The following is a 22560-nucleotide window of genomic DNA, read 5'->3' on the forward strand; positions in this document are numbered from 1 at the left end:
AAGAGGGGTACCCTATACTTCCTTTAATATCATGCTGTGGGTTTTTTTTTCCTTTCCCTTGCTCAACTGAAAAAAGAAATGTCTATTTACTTCTTTTCTTCTTTGCATAGCAAAACAAATGATGTAACATACAGCAGGCTCCACTGTCAACAATCATCATTAGCTGATAGACGTTCTTACCTGATACTGATATTGAACCTCTGTCACTAAGTGGCTGATGCCATATGAGCAGTACCTGGCAAGCTTCACTGTGGAATTATCTTCTCTAATTTGTTTCTGTCCAGGTTATTCCTTTGCTATGAATTTCTCTTACCCTGTGCAACAACAGTACACCTAGTATAACTTCCCCCAAATTCCTGTTTGCTCATTTGTGAGCAAACTTTCTGATTCACCGTCTGAAACACTCACACATATGCCATCAGTAACATTTTTGCTGTCTTATTTTTGAGATTCTTATTCCATGCATATTTAGAGAATATATTGGCCCCATCACACTTGTTAGTTTTAATTTTTATATGCTCCCATTTGACACCAGCAACCACTTTCATTTCACTGATACCTCCTGTTAGATGCTTCCAAAACTTATCCTCATATTCACTCCTTGTACTGATTTTTTTTTTCCCCCTGTGGAAACTACCCTTGAAATAAAAAAAAAAAAATAAATAATCTATTTACGTCTATTTATGATTTTTTTGTTCAGCATATGTAGTAATTCAGGACATAATTTGTCCAAGAAAGGCACTTAGTGAATTGATTTAAAATTTTTCACTGTTTTTCTAAGTAGGTGACCATGTAAAGTACCTGACAATTTCTCTTCCCATCAATGACACAACACTTACATTTGACTCAATTAAATGTATGTATGTCAAAGTTAATTCCTGATATAATTTGTTACAGAAAACTGCTTCAAACTATCTCAGCAAACAAATACCTAACTTGAAAATGCTTGAAACAATCTTCCTGACAATGCATACATGAAGAGGGACTCTTCATTAGGCACTGCAGTGATAGGACAAGGGGTAACGGGTTAAAACTTAAACAGGGGAAGTTTAGATTGGATATAAGGAAGAAGTTCTTTCCTGTTAGGGTGGTGAGGCACTGGAATGGGTTGCCCAGGGAAGTTGTGAATGCTCCATCCCTGGCAGTGTTCAAGACCAGGTTGGACGAGGCCTTGGGTGATATGATTTAGCATAAGATGTCCCTGCCCATGGCAGGGGTGTTGGAACTAGATGATCTTAAGGTCTTTTCCAACCCGAATTATTCTATGATTCTATGTATGAGTAATCATAAGGATGCATAAGAGTACCCAATGAGTAAAAAACATTTCAATAGGCCCTGTAGCTGTGTCTGCTGCAGACTAGAAAACCCATTTGAGAGCCTACTGATTTCTCTATAAAAACACCAGCAGGAACTCAACTAATTTTAAAATCAAAACTTAGGTCTAAAGTGTTTGCCCAGATATCACAGGTATATTCTTGTTCTTCTGTCATTTGGGCATGAATTTTTATACTTTCACAGCCCTCAAAGGATATTGGTTGACTGAAGGTAAACTAGTATAGCTCAGTGAAATATTTTTGATCTACACACTCCATACTGAGGAACTACAAATACTGATTTGCTGTATCACACTTCCAGACACAACATTCACTCCTTTTCCTGCATAGTGTTTCTCATGTGCTGACTCAAACAAAAATGTAATAAAAAAGACCTTGTGCAGGCAAAGGAATCTATCATTTAGAGTATTGAAATTGCATTATATAAAATCAAGTTCTGCTCTGGATCTCAGTGCCTGACTGCCTTAAAGTAAGGCCAGCTCTTACACCAGTGAAGAGTGCAGCCAGAAGGATGTTTTCACACTACAAAAAATATGAGTCAGTCCACATTTTTCAGCATTCTGTATTGGTGAGGGGAAAGAATTTTCCAAGTGAGAGAAATTGATCATTTCTGTTATTTTGTTGGTTTTGTTTTGTGTTAACTGGATAGAATATTTGATGCTGCTTTTGACTACTTAGCATGAAACCTAATACTAAACTGATAGCATTTGTGTCACTTACCTCAACCTCACCAATACTTCCAGAATCAGAAAAAAGATAATAAATAATATATCTCAATAGCCATTTTATATAAGGGTTCAACTAGTTTCAGGTAAAGTGCTTGATATTTCAAACTTACATTCTTCTTCCAATTTTGTTAGTTCGTTCTACTCTTACAAGATTTAGCCATTAAAAGCACTCATAAGTCACAAGAAGTAACTGCCAGAACATTCCCATGGCTCCAAACTCTCTCCCAGCAAGACACACACAAAATACTAAAGATTCTGTCTATGTCAGAGTGCCCCTTTATTAAAATGTTAATGTCATATTTTTAACCTGAGGATGTGAAAAAGAAAATACCTGCTAACTGTTGGTGAGTAGAGAGTCTCAGATTTCCCAAGATATTTAGTAATAACCAAATGAAAGAAGAAGAATGTAGGCACAGACCTTTGATTTAAGCTTTTATTACACTGCATGAATGTCAGAAGTAATAAATCTCTTTTTCTTCATGCAAATCAATGAGTAACGGAATGTATCTTTTAGAACTGCAAAATCATCCTAAAATATTAATGCACTTTTGTTATGAGAGGCATGCGTGTGTCAGACTAACATAGGATTTAAGGAATACATCAATGTGTAATTCTGAATATTGGAATGAACAGAAGTGAAAGTAAGGTAATTTTAAAAAAGAATATATTTTATTCACATATGAAATTATAAATCAGTAAAGTTTATATAGCAAAATGGATTGTCATTCCTTGGAACTGAATGGGTTAATGTCACAGTTCAATTCATAGGCTTAGAAGGAACATAACTGGTCTGTATGCAATAATATCAAAATATATTAAGGTCAATGATCCTCTCAGAGACTATACTTGGTTTCCAAATGTATTAGAATTGATTATATTCTCCAGATTCTTTAGGAGATAACATCTTCCAAATTCAGAACTCCTCTAACACATTCTTCAATATAGAACCAGCACTCTGCTTGCATACAACTGGAATGATGAAGTCCAGGTTCAGAGAACTGATGTCAACCCTGCTAGTAGGAAAAAAGCACAAGAAAATAATATTTTTCAGTGCATAAATTATTTTTAATAGGAAGTAGGATCATAGAACTAAAAGAGTCACCTGCATGACAGAATGTAGTTGCCTAATATTCCAGGTAAGTCTTTATTTAATAAGTGCACCAAACATTATGTACAGCTGTCAACATCATATTCACACTCTAAAAACATCTAAGCTTTCTATTCATATCCCTGATTTTCTTATGGCCATCTATACTCATTAGTTCTCATGCCAGCAATATAGCCTAGGTCCCTCACTAGTGCTTTCTTAGTCACTGAGCTTACTGACAGCAATTATTCTAGTTGACACCTCCATTTTCATATCACTAAGCTAAAGTTAGAAATTTTCTCAATTCTTCCTCCCACTTCGGTCAATCTTTTTCTCCAGACTGAATTAATTTTTGCTGAGTGTAAGGGACAAGTTATACACATGTAGGGAACAAGAATTACACACATTAAGGAATGTAAATTCCCATCTCTATAAGTAGTAGGCTAGAAAATATATTTCCTCATAATTTTATTGCTTTTTTCAAGTGCAAGACACTGAAGGACTTCAGAAAATTGCGCCTATGCCCAGTGGGACTGGATACCATGTTCTATATTCCATACACAAACCAAAATATATTCATTGATGGGGATAAATGCTGAAAGCAGACAACTAATGGGGATTAGCTACATTACTTTCCAAACTAAACATAGCATACAAGCAACCTGATCTAAAAAGGTCTGAAAACTACTTATTATTCCTTAGGGCTATATTCAGCATAGATAAAATATTGTTGGATAAGTGGGTTTGGAACTAGATGATCTTAAGATCCTTTCCAACCCTAACTATTCTATGATTCTATAAGTATTTCAGTACAGATCAAGAAATTGAAACTACAGCACAGAAATCCTTATCAAGTAGTGGAAGATTTATGTTGAAGCTCAAGCAGTTAGTTTGTATTTGTCTGTATTTGTGGGTACAATGCTCCCAGACACTCTCTTCAAAGATCATATTATATTTAACACATACATCCTTAAAACAAACTGTCGTGGTTTAAACCCTAGCCAGACAGCTTGTTCACTCACTCCCAGTGAGTGGTGCCTGGCTGAGAGCAATCGAGGCCCCCCTCCCCCCCCCCCAGGGGCTCTCCCCTTCCCCACTCCGGAGGAACTGGGAGGAGGATCGAATGAGTGCAACTCCCACAGGTTGAGACAAGAACAGTCCAGGAACCAATGTACAACACAAATCACCACCGCTACCACCACCAACAACGATAAGAGAAAATAACAGGGGAAGAGAATACAAGACCACCGGCCAAGAAATGAGTCCAACCCAGAAGCCCCTGTCCTTCTGGGTAACTCCCAGTTACCCCCACCCCAGGCATGACGTGCTGTGGTATGGAATACCTCTTTGGCTAGCCTGGGTCAGGCGCCCCCTCTCTGCTTCCTCACAGCTTCCCCTCCTCCCTGGCAGAGCACGAGCCTCACAAAGTCTTTGGTCAGGGTAAACATCACTTAGCAACAACCAAAAACATCGGTATCGTCAGCACTGTTCCCAGGCTGGAAGTCAAAACACAGCACTGCACCAGCTACCAAGAAGGAGAAAAATGACAGCTACCGCTGAACCCAGGGCAGAAAAAGATAGTGTATGTTCTTTTCTTAAAGCTTAGTTTTATCACATTTTAGGGAAGTTGCAAAACCACAGCAGAGAACAATTTCACATCTCATTTACCCAAAGAAGCTATTGATGAATCCAACTAAAGAATTGATGAGTGTATGAATTCAGTAAAAAAAAAAAGGATTCTTTTCATACTGTGAACTGTATAATTCGAACTGGAATTTTTGGAAAGCAGATATTTCTATTTTTTCTTACTGTAAAAATAACATAACTATACAACTGTATTTCCTGTTAACTTCATAGAACAAGAGAGCAAAAACAAAACTCTTCTAGACTTTCAGAAATAATCTATGTGAAAAAAAAAGTAATGTCACTTTGATAAAATTGATATAATTACCTTCAGCTTATTATAACATTGCAGATTCAAGAACCAAATTTCTTCTTTTCTTAAGCGGATAAAATCTTTGTCATAAATTTTATTATTATAAGGTCAAAGGAAAACATACAGATTTGATTCAGGGGTGAAAAGTTCATAAAATTATGACTTTTTGGTCATATGTAATCCTTCCCATCGCACGGTCAGAAATGGCAACTTTGAAATTTCTTCATTAAAAGGCTGTGTTATTTTTTGTTAAATAAAGGAGTGAAAATATAAGCCAAATTAATTATTCATTTTTCACCTAAACTTTTTTGTCTTAGCATTCTCAAAGTTTTTCCTAAATGGCAATACTGTATATGTTGTTGCATACCTTTTTTAGGGTTCTTTAGTCAAAATCTTACTGCTTTGAATGTCCACTACACTAGGAATTCTGCTTATTTTGTTTAAAAACATACAGTAGTTACCACGATGCTTATTCTTTTACCTCCTGGCAAATAAAAGATGGAAAACTGTTTTCTAAAAAAAGGAAAATAAAACAAAAAAATAAAATCAAGGTGACCTTTTAAGCTGAGGCTTTATTTTCTGAACTAGCTGAGACTTAATTGAACTAGTTGCTTGTCATTCTAGGTGGTATCAGCACTCTTTAAGATTCTTGCAACATTAATGTAGGGAATGTTATCTAAGGATAGCAAAAATATTTTCATTTTATTTAGTGGTCTTATTTGCATCTCCAGTAAATGCTATTATTTGCATGCAGCACTTGGATATGGTAAACAGAATGAGACAACAGCTGAAAGAGCACTTGAAGAATAGAATTCATTCAGCAGACAGTCATTAATGCTATTCGGATAGAGACACAATCGTCAGAAGTACTAGGAAAAGCAAGGAAACGGTACAGACTAAGAGCAGCAGGACCTGGATTACAAGAAAAAGAAGGGGGTGAAAACTGTTGTTGAGGATTAAAAAAAAAAAAATCTTTTTATAGATCTCTTCTTTCAGCACTTGATGGAGCATTTTGAGGCTAATAGGTAGCATTAATAATGTATGCTGGTCCTCAAATTATTGTACCTGTTTTAAAAATATCAAAACCCCATATGACTTAGTATAGATAGTATTCAGGCCAAACATAGCAACTTTTTAGTTAACTGGAAAAGGCCTCTCCATTGCAGTCAGAGGACTTATCAACAGGGAATGGTTCCTGTGATAATTCCTGCAGTCTTGTTCACTGACCCATAGCTGATATCTGCACCATGACTAGTTTTGCAAAACATGCACCCTGTAGGTTTGGGCTTCCAACATAGAAACCAAGATAAGCAAATAGAGAACAGCATGTGCTAAGCTCTCGTTCCAGAAGGAGATAAGATGCAGCCACATCTCAGGGTTTAAAGAACCATCAACAACTATCAATCAAAATCATAGCACACCCATAAATTTATATTTTCCTATTAATTATACCTAAGAGAGTCCACATCACTGAACAATATCTGCAACAACCAGACTTTGTCTACCAGTATTACAAAAACCCTGTTACTAAACACAATATCTGTTTTACTGTTGCTATTCATAGGAGAATTTAGTTTTGTACAATACACACACTCTTGTATTATTTACTGCTTGCATCCATATATGAAATTTAGAGACTATGTTAACTTTTATATTACTATACAAGCCAATCATTACGTAAAAATAGAATGCATATCTACATCTTTGCTAACTCTGGTTTTGTTCTTACCTCTAAATTTTATTTTTTTGTTCAAGATTAAAAAAAATAAAATAAAAAAATTAGAAAAGGGAATAGGAAACAAGAGACGCAAAAGGCATAAAAGGACAGGCAAGTTTTCCTTTTGACTTTAGTGGCCTATCTACGCTAAAAAGTCCTATCATGATTAATTATCTAGGGAACTTGTTTCTTTGAACAGTACAAGAAGCACAGTTCTGCATAGTTTTATATGTCTGAGATGTCTAGTTTTCACTGAGAATTTGCATATTGAACTCCAGCTGCACTGGCAAGCAAAAATACACCTTTATTTTACTAAATGTTGTGTGTCTGGGCATGTCCTCAGGTAGCTGACTAAAAAGTTCTGTTCAATGACAGCAAATTTTTCAAACTCGATGAAGGGGATTAGAAGCTTGTTTTCCAAGTGCCAACAGGATCATTATCTCCTTTTAATTCTTTGAAAATGCTAGCCTAGAAACTTCTTAAATTTCTTTCTAGTCTCTGGGGCTCAGCTATTAAAGGTATCAGTCTTTTTATTCTGCTGATACAGACAGCAAAGGTTCATGTTACAACTGGTTTGCTACTTTGGCAGCTAAGAGGGGCCTGTGGTCAGCTGCAGGGCATTCTCATGCTATAGTAGCACTGATTTGATTTTAAGAAAAAAAAGGAAAAAGCTTTCCTGTCTTAAGGCAGGACAGCATGCCTCCATCTCATGATGAACGGGTTTTAGTGTGCAGACTGCAAGAAGGTATCTTCCACAAATAGGGCTTAAAGAGTTTCATAGATTATTTATAAAACACCCTCATGTACTGCTCCGCATTAGCCAGGACTGTAGCTTAATATGGAAAGAAGTGCCTTTTCATCACACCTTTTTCTGGCAGCAGAGAAGGATTTAGCATTAAGCAATAAGTTGAGGACAGAAGTGTACTCTGACTGTAAAATTTTCTCTTCTAAGACTGGAACAATGTTTGCATCCTGCTCTTAGATGCGGGAAGGTTTCCATCAGGTACAAAGACCCAAACATGCACAGAGCAGCAGTTCGTGGAACTGAATAATGCGTGCTGGAGTACAGTGGATCTGCAGGTGCTTTCAGTTTCAGTCATGGCACAATTTGATTTCACCCTAGTGCACTGTAGAAGGCTATTCTTGCTCTAAAATCTGCATTAACTTGAAATCTACCTTTTAAGACCCTATGCAGGCTGGGTCTTCATAAGAAAGGCTGTATTACTCAGATTATCAATAGATGTATTAATAGAGTTAAATTGAAAAAAAAAGACAGAAGCATTTATACAAAAGCACTTGAAAAGGTAAGAAGGTAAAAGATTCTTTCTGTGTCTATACAACCCTAACTTATACTTGTTCACTTTACATGAAGATGGCCTCATGTCATTTAAGTTACGATGGGTAATTTTTCAATCCTTTTTCAGTTGCATTCTCTCACTTGACATCCAGAATTGCCAGAACACCTTGATCCAGTAGACATACTTGGATAATATATAATCCATTATTATAACATTTATGTGTACCATGTGTAACGTGATTGTACTGTATACAAAACTCCTACTTGATTAACATACCGTACATGATGCAGATAAAGTTTAAGAGCCAGAATGCTTGTTAAAATTCAATTTAGGTAGCTATCTGCTTTAACTAAACAAGTGCTGTTGTCTTAGAGAATGCTTTCAATCTAAATTGCAGATGACATGAGTAGAAGGATGCATGATATGGTGAAGCATGATGATTTTCCTCATTTTATAGGTCTGTGGGTGTAAAATTCTCTCCCTGATTGTGGTCAGAAGTCATTTAGTTAGCTTGATTTCCTCAATAATGATACATTTTCTTTAGAAAGCCTTATGCTGTGAAGTCTCAGAAAAATGAATAGCTTAATGGTCAGAGTTCAGGCCCCATAGCTGAAATATTCAGAGTTCCAACTCTAGATCTGATCTCACTTCACCCTGTAAATTTCAAGAAGTGACTTGTAAGAAGATTTTTCATAGTATTGTAGGGAATAAATGTAGGTGTATGGACAAAAACTAGACCTCATCTATCTTACATCACTAACGCCTGTATCACAGTTAAAAACTCCTGTAAATTCATTCTTGGATCTTCTTTGCAATAACAATTTACAACTTCCACAAAGGTCCACTGTCAGTTATATAGTAGGTTACTATAACAGATTTTGCCTGTTCTGCTTTGTTACTTGAATCAGCCCATATGATAACTTCCAGCATGATTTTGGCCCTAGGTAATGATAAAACAAATCAGACAAACACTTTTTCAGGTAGCTAGATGAAGAAACACGCTTGCACTGTTTGCAGAGAGGGCAATCCTTTAATAGTTATTCCACTGATAAGTAATTGATAGATTGATAATAGCTGACACTGCCTCCTAGGAACACATGATATTAAACACTTCTGTATCCGTGCAAGATAACACACTGCTGAACACAAATGCATCAGTTCTACACTAGCAAGGTAATTCCCTGTTTTGCTGTTTAGTTCCTAATTTGTGAAAGGACTGTTGGCACAGTGCAATTACATTGTATAAACCCAGTATTTTATTGTATAAAACCAGAGCACAGATTGAAGTTTATATTGGATATAAACATACTTTTCACATTTAGTACTGTATTTCATATTATCTATGGGGGAAAGTAACGAACAAATTGGAATGTTAATGTTCTATGGCTGTTAAATTTCTTATTTCAAGCTGGTTAATTAAAAGTAATTGCGAGATCAGTATGAAGACCCCCACAGAAATGCCTAGATCCTGAAACACTGCAGTAACTGATGCACTCTGTCTCCTAACAAAATACAGTCACTTTGCGCCTCAGACTCATTTACCTACACCTTATTATATTCCTGCCTCTCTGAGAAACTAAGCATAAGCACCCTGCTCTATCTTAGCAAGGAAGAGTTTATCTATAGGATAGAAGTCACTGTGCAATATTCCAGTATTCAAGATACTGAAAAAGTAACTACTTTCTAAAGTCAGGGTGCATTAAGTGTTCCAGTAGAAGTTGTGTAACAATAGAGGAATCTAGATCTCTGACCAAAGCAAAATACTGAATTACTGTATTGACTAATACATTTTTTTTTCCTGTTGAAAATATACCACCAATTTTCTTAAATGAAGATCTTTAAAAAAAAAAAAAAATAGAACCACATTTATAGAGTAAAAAGAAGAAAATATGGATGAGCCGTGGCAGGGGGGTTGGAACTAGATGATCTAAAGGTCCTTTCCAACCCTAACCATTCCATGATTCTATGATTCTATGACTGTTAATTAGCAACACTGATACTATGTGAATTTTTAACTGGAAAATTGTAAAATATTTTTCTCTAGAAAATGTCTGTTATTAAAAAAAGAATGTGTCAGGTTCCAAGTTAATCCACAAAACATTAACAAAACAGAAAACAGGTTTTGTTTTGATGATCTTTCTTGCCTTTTTTCCCTACATATGGATTATAAAGATGTTAACAGGCATTCCCTTAGCAAATAGTTATGTCCACTGAAATTGTTAAAACTTTCTTTTTCCAGCTCCTCTCTTAGCTCATCTCCTTGCAATGACTCTAAAACCTGAAGATCCTGTGTGTACAGTCTAAGAATACTGAAGCAATTTAACGACTCTGACAAGATCCATTTTATGGGTTTATTGTTATTATTTTATAAAATAAATTCTGAAGAAAACCATGTACTTATCAACCTGACATTTAAACTGAAGGACTATGATTAGCACGAGAATTTATTTTTCTGCCTTTTCGAAATACTGTAATATACACAATGACATTATTTTCTGCATTTTAAATATTGAAAATTTAAGAAAAAATTTACTATATGTAGTTAAGAACCAATATTCTGCTTCTTATAGGCATAATAACATGATATTTTATAGCAGTTTCAATGTAGTATTGCAGGTGGAGTTAAAATATTTTCCTGTCACGGAAAATAAACAAGTGATAATGCAAAATCACATTGAAACCACACCAAATACCCTGGAAGCCCAAACTCCTGAGGCAGAGACTTTCTAGGCATTGCTTGATTTGTGATATTAAAATAAGATAAAATGGAAAAAAATAATAAAATTAAATTAAAAAACAAACCAAACCAAAACAAACAAACAGACTAAACCAAATGAGACAGAATGTTGCTGCCTGGAAAGCGCAGATTCTGTGAGGATGGAAACTGCCTCTGGACTTACTATCTTATTTATAATCAGACTGGAAGTAGACCAGAATTAGCATTTTGGTCAAAAATTTAAACAGCAACTTGTCAGAGAATGCCATTCACTTTCAGGGTTCCCTTTCATTGCTTAATGTGTGTTATTTCTTTTGCTATCATTGTTCATAAATGTTAGTCATGTACACATTGTTATTACAGATTTATCAAATTTCTTCAATTATCGGTCTGCATATTTGTCAAATAGTTAAATACTAGCTGCACTGTTAGAGTACTCATTCAATAGCTCAGTGTAGCAAACCACCAGTTAGGTTTGATTATACAGAATAATTATATGACATGAACATTGAAATTAGAAATGCATAACGTAAAATGTGATGATTAATTCTAACATGGGACTAAATTGAACAAAAAAAGGCTTTACTGATCTGGAACATATCTTAGTGTTGTATGACCTGGGTTGGCTTGATCTTTTTTCTAGTAAAGCTTGAAAGCAATAACAGTCTGTTCACCTCTTTGTTACCAATCAGTCAGTAAGTTACTTTCTACACACCAGATGTTTCTTCTTTTTATGTCACAGAAACACAGAATCCTAAGGGTTGGAAGGGACCTCAAAACATCATCTAGTCCAACCCTCCTGCAAGAGCAGGGTAACCTAGAGTACATCACACAGGAACTTGTCCAGGAGGTCCTTGAATATCTCCAATGTAGGAGACTCCACAACCCCCCTGGGCAACCTGTTCCAGTGATCTATCACTCTCACAGTAAAGAAATTTCTCCCGATGTTTACATGGAACCTCCTACGCTACAGTTTACACCCATTGCCCCTTGTCCTATCACTGGACATCACTGAAAAAAAACCTAGCTCCATCATCCTGACACTCACCCTTTACATATTTATAAACATGGATGAGGTCACCCCTCAGTCTCCTCTTCTCCAAGCTAAAGAGTCCCAGCTCACTCAGCCTCTCATCATAAGAGAGATGTTCCATTCCCTTAATCATCTTTGTAGCTCTGCGCTGGACTCTTTCAAGCGATTCCCTGTCCTTCTTGAACTGAGGGGCCCAGAACCAAACAAAATATTCCAGATGCGGCCTCACCAAGGCAGAGTGGAGGGGGAGGAGAACCTCTCTTGACCTACTAACCACACCCTTTCTAATGCACCCCAGGATGCCATTGGCCTTCTTGGCCACAAGGGCACATTGTTCGCTCATGGTCATCCTCCTATCCACCATGACCCCCAGGTCCCTTTCCCCTTCACTACTGTCCAGCAGGTCAGCCCCCAACCTATACTGGTACATGGGGTTGTTCTTCCCCAGATGCAGGACTCTACAGCCCAACTCTCCAGCCTGTCCAGGCCTCGCTGAATGGCAACACAGCCCTCTGGTGTGTCAGCCACTCCTCTCAGTTTAGTATCATCAGCGAACCTGAGGGTACATTCAGTTCCCTCATCCACACAGCACTGGTCTAATGCACAGACCTCCAGCTAGATTCTGGACCACAACTCTCTGCCTTCTTCCTTCCAACCAGTTCTTGATCCACCTCACTACCTGATCATCAAGCCCACACTTCCTTAGCTTATCTATGAGGATGCTGTGGGAGACAGTATCAAATGCTTTGCTGAAATCAAGAAAAACCACATCTACCGCTCTACCATCATCCATCCACCTAGTTACTTGCTCATAGAAGGCTATAAGGTTGGTCAAACATGACTTCCCCTTGGTAAAGCCATGTTGGCTGCTCTTAATGACCCCCTCATCCTTGATATGCCTAGAGATAGTGTTAAGAATAAGTTGTTCCATCACCTTTCCAGGGATGGAGGTAACGCAGACCGGTCTATAATTACCCGGGTCCTCCTTCTTGACCTTCTTATAGACCGGCGTGACATTTGCCATCCTCCAATCCTTAGGCACCTCACCTCTTTCCCACGACTTACCAAAGATGATGGAGAGTGGCTCAGCAATGACCTCCGCCAGCTCCCTCAGCACCCGCGGGTGTATTCCATCCGGACCCATCGATTTATAGATGTCCAGATTACTTAACTGATCTCTAACCCAATCCTCATCTACCAAAGCAAACTCCTCTTTTATCCTGACTCCTTCTGCGGCTATGGGAATCCGGGTCCCCTGGGGAGAGTCTGCAGGAGTAAAGACAGAGGCAAAGAAGGCATTCAACACCTCTGCCTTCTTTATATCCTCTGTCTCCAGGGCACCCACCTCATTCAGCAGTAGGCCTATACTGCTTCTTGTGTTAGTTTTACTCGCTATGTATTTGAAGAAGCCCTTTCTATTGTCCTTGACCCGACTTGCCAGATTAAGTTCCAAGGAGGCCTTAGCTGTCCTAATTGCTTCCCTACATCTTCTAACAGCTGTCCTATATTCCTCCCAAGTGGCCAGCCCCTCCTTCCATAATCCATAGATTCTCTTTTTCTGTAAGAGTTTGCCCAGCAGTTCCTTGTTTAACCATGCTGGTCTCCTGGCTCCCCTACTTGACTTCCTACTCATTGGGACACTCTGATCCTGAGCTTTGAAGAAGTGGGTCTTGAATGCTGACCAGCTATCTTGAGCCCCTTTACCACCTAGTACCCTTTGCCATGATACTTCCCTTAGCAATTGATTGAAGAGGCCAAAGTTTGCCCTTCAGAAATCCAGAAATGTGGCCTTGCTAGGTATTCTATTCCTCCCACACAAGATCCTAAACTCCACCATCTCATGGTCACTGCAGCCAAGGCTGCCATTGACTGTCACTACTTCAACCAGACCCTCCTTGTTGGTGAGTACCAGATCCATCAGCGCTCCTTTCCTGGTTGGTTTGTCCACCATTTGCATTAAGAAGTTATCATCAATGCACTGGAGGAACCTCCTAGACTGTGAATGACTGGCTGTGTAAGTCTTCCAGCAAATATCGGGGTAGTTAAAATCCCCCATAAGGACCAAGGCATGTAGTCGTGAGGCTGCTTTCAATTGCCTGTAGAAAGCCTCATCAACTCCTTCATCCTGATCAGGAGGTCTATAATAGACCCCCACAGATGTGCCACCCATACCAGCCTGTCCCTTAATTCACACCCACAGGCTTTCCACTTGCTCCTCATCTGCCCCTGGACAGAACTCAATGCATTCTAGTCGCTCTTTCACATAAAGAGCAACTCCACCACCTCGCTTTGCTGATCTATCTTTCCTAAAAAGGACACGGCCATCCACAACCACATTCTAGTCATGTGAGCTGTCCCACCATGTCTCTGTAATTGCCACCAGGTCATAACCTTTAGACCGCACACAGACTTCTAAATCCTCCTGTTTATTCCCCATGCTGCGTGCATTGGTGTACAGGCATTTCAGGGAGCGAGCTGAGCACGCTAGTAGCACCCTTGGAAGGCAGCAGGCCTTCTGGTCTTCATTTGTACTAGAACACTGCCCCACTAGTTCAAACCCAGCTACAACCCCCTCACACTTCGAATCTAACCTAGAGCTCTGTGAGTGAGCTCTACTAACTCTTGCCCAGGTACCCTTTTTCCCCTGCAGGACAGGGTTTAAACAACTACCCTTTCCCTCAAAGGAAACAATAGATTGAGAGTTCTCCTTAGTCTGCCATTCTTCAAGCCTTAGCATGTTTCTCTTGGGCTTGTCCTCAATAGGCCCAGTTATCTCCCCTTCCCCCTTCCTACCTGGTTTAAAGCCCTGTCAATGAGCCCTGCTAACTCCTGCCCCAGAAACCTTCTCCCCCTCTGGGACTGATGTATCCCACCTGCCACCAGCAAACCAGGTGTCTCATATAGCAGCCTATGATTGAAAAACCCAAACCCCTGCCTTTGTCACTAATCCCGTAGCCATATATTGATCTGCAGTCTCTTCCTATTTATCTCTTCACCTTTGCTTGTAACAGGTATGGAGGCAAACACCACTTGTGCTCCAGACCCCCTAACCAGCCATCCCAGGGCCCTGAAGCCTCTCTTCATTGCCCTTGCCCTGCTTGTAATAATTTCATCACTGCCAACCTGAAAAAACAGCAGTGGATAGTAGTCAGAGGGCTGCACCAGATAAGAGAGTTTCCTTTTAACATCTCCAATCCGAGCCCCAGGTAGGCAGCAGACTTCCCTGTGGGATGGATCAGGTAGACAAATGTGCCCCTCTGTTCCTCTCAGAAGGGAGTCACCCACCACAATTACTCTTCTTTTCTTCTTCGCTGAGGAAGTTCTAAGGCATGGGGGTGAGTGACAAGCCCAAGGTGACTTACTAGATGGATCTACCCCTCCATCACTATTTAGCTGGCCCTGTAGTTCCAAGACCTCATACCTGTTACTCAAGGGCAACTGGGAGGAAGGAAGGGATTGTGGGGGTTTTTGCTTACCTCTCCGAGGAGGGACCTCCCTCCATACTTCCTTGTCCCTTAAGTTCACTCCTTCTGTCTGATGGTAGGAGGGAAGGGGATCTATCACTTGTTCAACCACTTCCCTCTGCCCTTGCCTTAGGGTGTGGCTCCACCAATCAATTTCCCTTTCACACTCTCTGATAGCTCTCAACCTTTCAACGTCCTCCCTCAGTTCAACCACCTGCTTTAGCAGGTCATCTACTTGCTGACACCCCACACAAGCGGTGTCACTGGCTCTCTCCGATACAAGTGCCAGGCTCAGGCATTCACTGCAGCCAGAGACCTGCACGGCCACATGTCTGCAGGAAGGCTCAGTCTGGGTACCCACGTTATTCCTCACTACAGGTTTTGATCGAGTGGTGACCATGATCTATCTGGTCGATCGGTCCGTCTGCCTCTTCGCACAAGCAAGCGGTCCTTCCTCCTCCCGCGCTCCAGCCGAGTCCTCTTGATCAGGCGGTCACCCAGCTCGCCCGCGCAAACTGCCTCGGCCCGCTCTGTTCACCGCGCTCCTGGTCACTTGCGCTCCCTGGGCAGGTTTTTAACCGCTCACAGCTGCCGCCGAGCCTGCTGGCTCTGCCCCCGGTGAGTCACTGCTCGCGAGAGCTGAGCTGCCGGCTCCTGGGCAAGTCCTGTTGAGGACTTGAGGCTCCCTCCTCAATGGCTTTTGTCGCTCTGAGTTGAGGCTCCTGGACGCTGATCTCTCCCCGCTCCACTCCGGCGTTGCAGGCGTCCTCTCTCAAGCTACTCACCTCAGCAATTGACCAGGAATGGTCAATGATGGCCGCTTTAAATCTGCTGCCGAGCCTCCTGGCTCCGCCCCCGGTGAGTCACTGCTCGCGAGAGCTGAGCTGCCGGCTCCTGTCCAAGTCCTGTTGAGGACTTGAGGCTCCCTCCTCAATGGCTTTATGTCAATAGGTTGTTACACAAAGCAGAAGCGCATGACAGCACAGTTGAAAGCTGAATTACCTAACAAATATTTTAGCACTCCAAGATAGTTATATTGATATTTGATGACATTATACAATCCAGTTTGATAAAGTAATTCCAGTGTCTTATCAGACTACACACAGTTTAGATGAAGAAACCTGAAGCTAACAAAAATGCGTGATTCAACCCGTTCCAGTTTTGACCCACAGAAATGAGGACTTAGACCTGTCTAATAAAATGTAATTATTTAAGGTGGTTGAACGTGATAGCACAGGTGCAGATATTTCATTCCCACTGGCAGGCTTTTTTTAGATGTTTAGGAAATTACAACTAGAAATCTGTGGCTGAAGGCCATAACTTACCTGAAATGTATACTCAATATGTTTTGTCTGGTGTCCCTTCCTTGCTCTCAATTTCCCTCACCTGTATGTGAATGTGAATCTGATTTCTCTAAGCTTACATTCTAAATATCTAAATAAGGATACAAACTACACTGTGTCTTAGTGTTGTGAAAACTTTATTGCTGTTTCTCAAGACCATGTGTACTATGGTGACTAGTGACAGAAAGCAAACACTTTTGCTTTCAAAAGAAGGCTTTAAATTTTCACCAAAACTTTTAAATCCACATTGAAAAGAAGATGGTGACCATATTCCACTATCTGCGTTCAAAGGGACAAAGTTTGTGATTCGAGATGCTACCATAATTAATCCAGCAATATTAATTCTTTATTTTTCTATTATTTTTCATGTTTGACCTTATAAGAATATATTTTACAATCTTAGAAAAACAATTTGGAAGACTTGATAAAACTTAATTTCTCTGTAGCAATTTCAGACTTTCAGAATGACATATTGAGGTAAATGACAAGAATTTTTTTTGATCCAAGTTAACAAAATGAATGTTTAACATACCCAAAAGAACATGTTACACATTGAAACAAATGGTGGCTTTGCTGACACAACATCAATTTACCAATTTATTTCAGTTTGAGTTTATGGAGATAGTCTGTCACAGTCTTACAGACAAGTTCAACCCTGGGCATGTTTCGTCATATGTTTTTAGCTGCTGTAAAGAGTACAAAGTTGAGAATACTGTGAAATTGTAATACTTTCAATCACCTCAAGTGATATTATTCTATATTTGAAACAGTCACTGAGTACGTACTCTCCCTCACTTGGCTGAACAACTTTTCCTCTCTTTCAGTCACTTGTGAATAGCCTGTGTGAAGGTGTTCACAAATAATAATTGCTTTCCAGGATGTTAGTACAGGTATGTGGAACTGAGGATGCGTGGGTTGTTTTCTCCCATTACACTTGCTCACTCGATGTCTACTTAGCCACGCAAAATGGAAGAATCAGCAGTGAAAAGCACAAAGTGCAGGTGCCCAAAGTTATGCGCAGGCTAGGGCAGTCAGTTAAGAGAAAAAAAAACCTCCCTAAGAAACTGATCATGAGGCTGCTTGCTTTTGGACTGTTTCTTTCTTTTAGTTCTAACTGACAAATAGAGTTGTTTTGTAAAAAAATGAAAAAATGTTTGTTTGTTTGTTTGTTTGTTTGTTTGTTTTTTGTGGTACATCAAAACTAAATGAACTTTGGATCATAATTTCTTTTTCAATTTTACCCCCATTCAGAGTTTTCCAGGAGACAAAAGTATATGGGTGGATTACCATGAACACTAAACATAGGTCACCAGAGGAGTCAAAACAGGAGACCAAACAGTTGGGGCCAGATTTTGTCTTCTTTGCCAGCTGCTAATGATGGTATTTTCCTTTGAAAAAAAAGAAGACAGAAGCAGGCAGCTTACATATTTCTTTTAGTAACATAAATTAAGACAATATCAGTCGTCTTCAATCTTCTGACAGCTACATATAGTGAATGTGTTATAACTGAGGTGCCAAGAAACAAAATAAGACGTTAATTTAAAGCTTGAAGTCATTTGTCCTAAACAGAGCAAATTTATACAATATTAAGCATGTCTTTCTGGTAGTGACATCTTTCCATTAGGGACATAAAGTAAGTATACTGCATTGTCTATTCCAAATTATTATTTTCCCTGCTTAAACTTCCGTAATATTGTGTCAATCATTAGTCCATTCACTTAAACATTGTTTCAGATACTTCCCTGGTTAAAAAAAACAACAAACAAAACAGATTGTCTGCTCAGATTTGCTTATCTTTTCCTCCTGTGACATTAAAATAAAAGTTAAGTCTTATTGTCTAGTTGATATTGCTTGATGTTTTTCATAAAACAACTTTCATTTGATGTCTTTATATAATATACCCATCAAACTATCTGAGTTTACACTCTATAGTGCACAAAACAATATGTTCACTTACACATGAGCAGCCTGACAGTTTTAAAAAAGTGCAACCCAGAAATTAATGTGGAAACAGTAGCACTGATTCTAATTAAACATCATGTAGAATACACTGAAGTAAGACCTTATGCTTTGTTTCAGACATTAGCATCAGAGACTATTGAAGAACTCTTTGAAAAATATGTGCTATTATTTGCTTAATTTTACAGGTTTTGCTATTTTTTTAAGAATATGGTAAAAAAGGTCTTTTAAATTCCTAGATAATTGCTGACTTTAGTTTAAAGTTACTAAAATTTATCTAGCTAACAGATAATGGTGCAAATTTCAGAATTTATGTGTTTCTTCATACTTTTAAAGTGGTTTTAAACTTACCTGAATGTTGGAAGACATGTATTCTCTTCTTTAAGTATGGTATCACATTTATTAACTGTGATTAGTGCACTGATTTGAAAAAGAGCATGTAAACAATGAACAGTGGCAAGTTCTGTGAAAATCTCTATGGACTTTTTCGCTTCTAAAGATCTTTTCAAAGAATTTGCCTTTTTAAGACTAGATCTATCCCAAAGGAAGCCATAATGACACTGGAATAGGTTGCCCAGGGAGGTTGTGAATGCTCCATCTCTGGCAGTGTTCAAGACCAGGTTGGATGAGGCCTTGGGTGATATGGTTTAGTGTGAGGTGTCCCTGCCCATAGCAGGGGGGTGGAACTAGATGATCTTAAGGTCCTTTCCAACCCTAACTATTCTATGATTCTATAACAGTTTTATTATCAGGGAATATCAAATGTGAAAATCAGAAAGGTATAGATAGTGTATGTTTGTACTGTGTTAAAAGTTTAGAGAGAAACAAAAAATCTCCATGAGTTAACTATTTCTGGTTTATTTGCATTGTATAAGTTTACATTTATAAATGATCAATGGTAGTCATCATAACTAAGCCCAAAGAGAACAATATTCATTACTCAAGAGAACAGAAAAAAGGAATAGTCTTGACTTGTGCAGATAAACTAGTATAAATTATTTAAAACAATTCTCACATTCAATTGCTTCGTTTGTAATACTTTCTCTTCAGGAATATTTAAACTAAAAAAAAAAAAAAAACAGAAGAAGCTGCAAGTATCTAAAAGATCAGATTGTTCAAATTACAATGGAATGCTCCTAGACATTCAAGTAGTTACAGAGAATGGTTACAATTAATTCTTTAACAACAATTTAGAATTTACTTTATCTCAGGTGACGTGTTTACTGTTACTTACTCTTGAGATTCAAGTGATGAATGACAATTTCCTCAACCTTTTGTGCTGTGCTGTGTACCTGTGTTTTTCAGCTCTCTTTCATGCAGAGGTGAATATGATTAACCATAATATGTGGTGTATGAACAAAGAGCTGGAATTAGGCAGTGTTTATACAGTATCTATAATTCCTTCTTTCCATAAATAGGGAAAACAAAATGCTTTTTTTTTCATTATTGTTCTAGTACCTTTTACAATTTGGCCTTAATAACATCTTCAGCCCATTTCACTGTATTAAATACCTTGCATCTTCCCCTAATTGTTTTAATTCTTTTAACTGGAAATTCTCAGAGCATCTCTAAATTGAATGCTGGGTGCTTTGATTATATTTTATTCTTTTTTTCACCAGTCCGTTTCCTAAGGCAAAACTTTTGTTTTGTGAGGTTTTAATAGACATAAAGCTACCTTGCAGTAGTTTAAAAGATGATAAATCCTTTACAAATTATAAATCCTTTACAAATATGAAAAATGTTATTCAAACTTCAGAAGATATTATACATGCCATTGAACTTTTTTTTGTCAACTTCTTTAGTTTTGTGTCTTTTTCAGTTTTCTAAGAAATTGCTTAAATTACCAGCTTTTGTTAATTCTGCAATTAATAAGAACCCTCTGTTCACAGATTTTTTTATTACTTCACTAGATTGGATATAAACTATTAGTAATTAAAAAGTTTTATTAAAAACCAGAATTTAGAAACTATTAAAGAAAAAAATTAAAATCAGTAAACATTAGTTTGAATGCTTTGTGTGTTTAATCTCTGTCATTTCAAGGTGAAAATCATACACCAATGGAAGGAAATATATACATACAACTTAATGTGTTCTGTAGGGTATTTAAACTAGCGTTTGCTAAAATTATAAGACCTTAGATTTACCATATATAATAATTTTAATTGAAAAGTACCTTTTGAGTAAACAGTATAAGCTTTGATATCATGCATTTCTTTTTTGCAATCAAAACCAATGCATCCTTTTTAATTAGAAATTCTTCCTTAAGAGAAGTCTGATTCTTTTCTCTTATTAGTTTGTCTTGCTTTTTCTTTTTTTTTAATATATTATGCATTCATGTGTGTGGGAATGAATGTTCATCTTTACTCTGAATAGGTATCTTGGATAATTATCTACTTATTTTTTAAAAAGATTATGTTCATTAAGTGACTGTAGGCAATTAGATTTACACTCTATCTTTCACAGTTTATTTATAACTCACAGTTATAGACCTCGTAACTACTTTATGTGTAGAGATATCAGCTCACATCACAGACATTTATTATTATATTTTCCTTTCAGAAAATAGCATAATGGAAAATTTGAGTACAGGAAGAACGAAACTAAGAAGCTGCCTTCCAGAGTTTGCACTTTATTGAAGAGTGTAACCCAGCCTTTGCCTATCATAGTTTTGCTACTACACCCAAAATTCCTTGAAATTGTCTGAAAATCTCTATTATGAACTACTAAATATACTTTATGATAAATTAAGAAACATAGAAAGCTACATTCTTCATACTTATAATACAGACTTCTTAATACTTTTATATAGGCTTGTTTTTGTATCCATACTGATAAGATCTTTTAACATCTATTATTATTAAGATCTGTGCAGAGGTATTAAGAACTGCCTGTGATCTTATGGTTTTCTTTACGCTCAAGGCTGACCTCATAACTGAAGGTTTATATTTGTTTTTTTCTCCACTTAACTCTTCATCTTTCCTTACAATTACTTTGCAACAGACAGGAAATGCCAGGCAACCAGTAACATGACAGGAAAGAAACAAAGCTTCCATTCCTTTCAAGTATCTTCCAATAACATCTTGATATCTTCGAGGATATATCTCCCTTTTCCATTGACTGTGCAGAAAACATTCCTTTGGCTAATTTGCTCAGAATTTCAAGGGATCCTAAACAAATAGTCATTTCACTTTTTCATCCATGACCTATCAAGTCTAAGTGAGCATATGTTGCACAGATGCTTTATGCATGCACAGTAAATCTGATGTATCTAAAATATGTCTAAATCTCAGCACTTTTGGACCCACAGTGTTTTCTAAACTCTAAGACAAAGCAGATTTTTGGACATGCATTTTAACATGCATTGTGGCAGCAAAAAAGGCCTAAGAAAAAATAGCAACTGTTCTGTATGGATATAAGTACAGACACCATGTACATCTAAAAGAAAATACTGAAACAAAAGTAAAAAAAAAATTATTTTAGGTTATTATTATTTTAGGAATGCAATGTCTTGTCAATGGCTAATTGTTCAGAACATATATACAACCATAGGAAAAGAAACAAAATGTGAAAAAGGAAGACGGTCTATAAACAATGTTGGTCTTATGGCAACCTTTCCTCAATCCTTTAGGTCACTGTTTGTCTGAAAGACTGATGACCAGTTGAGACACTTTCATGAAAGAAAAAAAACAACAACCCACCTTAAAAATATCCAAAGGCACTGCAAAAGATAAATAAGCAAATAAAACATTGGTTTTCTGAGCTTGGTCGAAATGCCAAATTCAGATCAGCAGACACATTCTTGCCTCAACTAAATGGAATGTTTACTGAGCCCTCTAGCAGGAACACTCTGGAAACTCAATTATTAATGAGATATGGTAAATCTTATGTGCCTGAAAACTCTCCATATTTAATTTACTGGTGCCTTCCTAATCCATCTTGCTGTAC

The 22560-nt window shown here is 37.8% G+C and overlaps 1 long non-coding RNA gene across 1 annotated transcript in view; it reads left to right on the forward strand.

Moving 5' to 3' along the window:
- Window positions 1-1008: 1008 nt before the first annotated feature.
- Window positions 1009-22560, forward strand: part of LOC134168118 (uncharacterized) — a 405381-nt gene continuing 383829 nt past the window's right edge. Inside the window, exon 1 of the long non-coding RNA XR_009966502.1 lies at window positions 1009-1120. This is a non-coding gene — a long non-coding RNA (uncharacterized LOC134168118). The remainder of the gene's footprint in view (window positions 1121-22560) is intronic.

This window comes from Pezoporus occidentalis, unplaced genomic scaffold (genome assembly GCF_034315485.1).
Source record: "Pezoporus occidentalis ecotype Australia unplaced genomic scaffold, CSIRO_AGI_Poc_V1 ctg1, whole genome shotgun sequence".
Classification (NCBI taxonomy): Eukaryota; Metazoa; Chordata; class Aves; order Psittaciformes; family Psittacidae; genus Pezoporus; species Pezoporus occidentalis.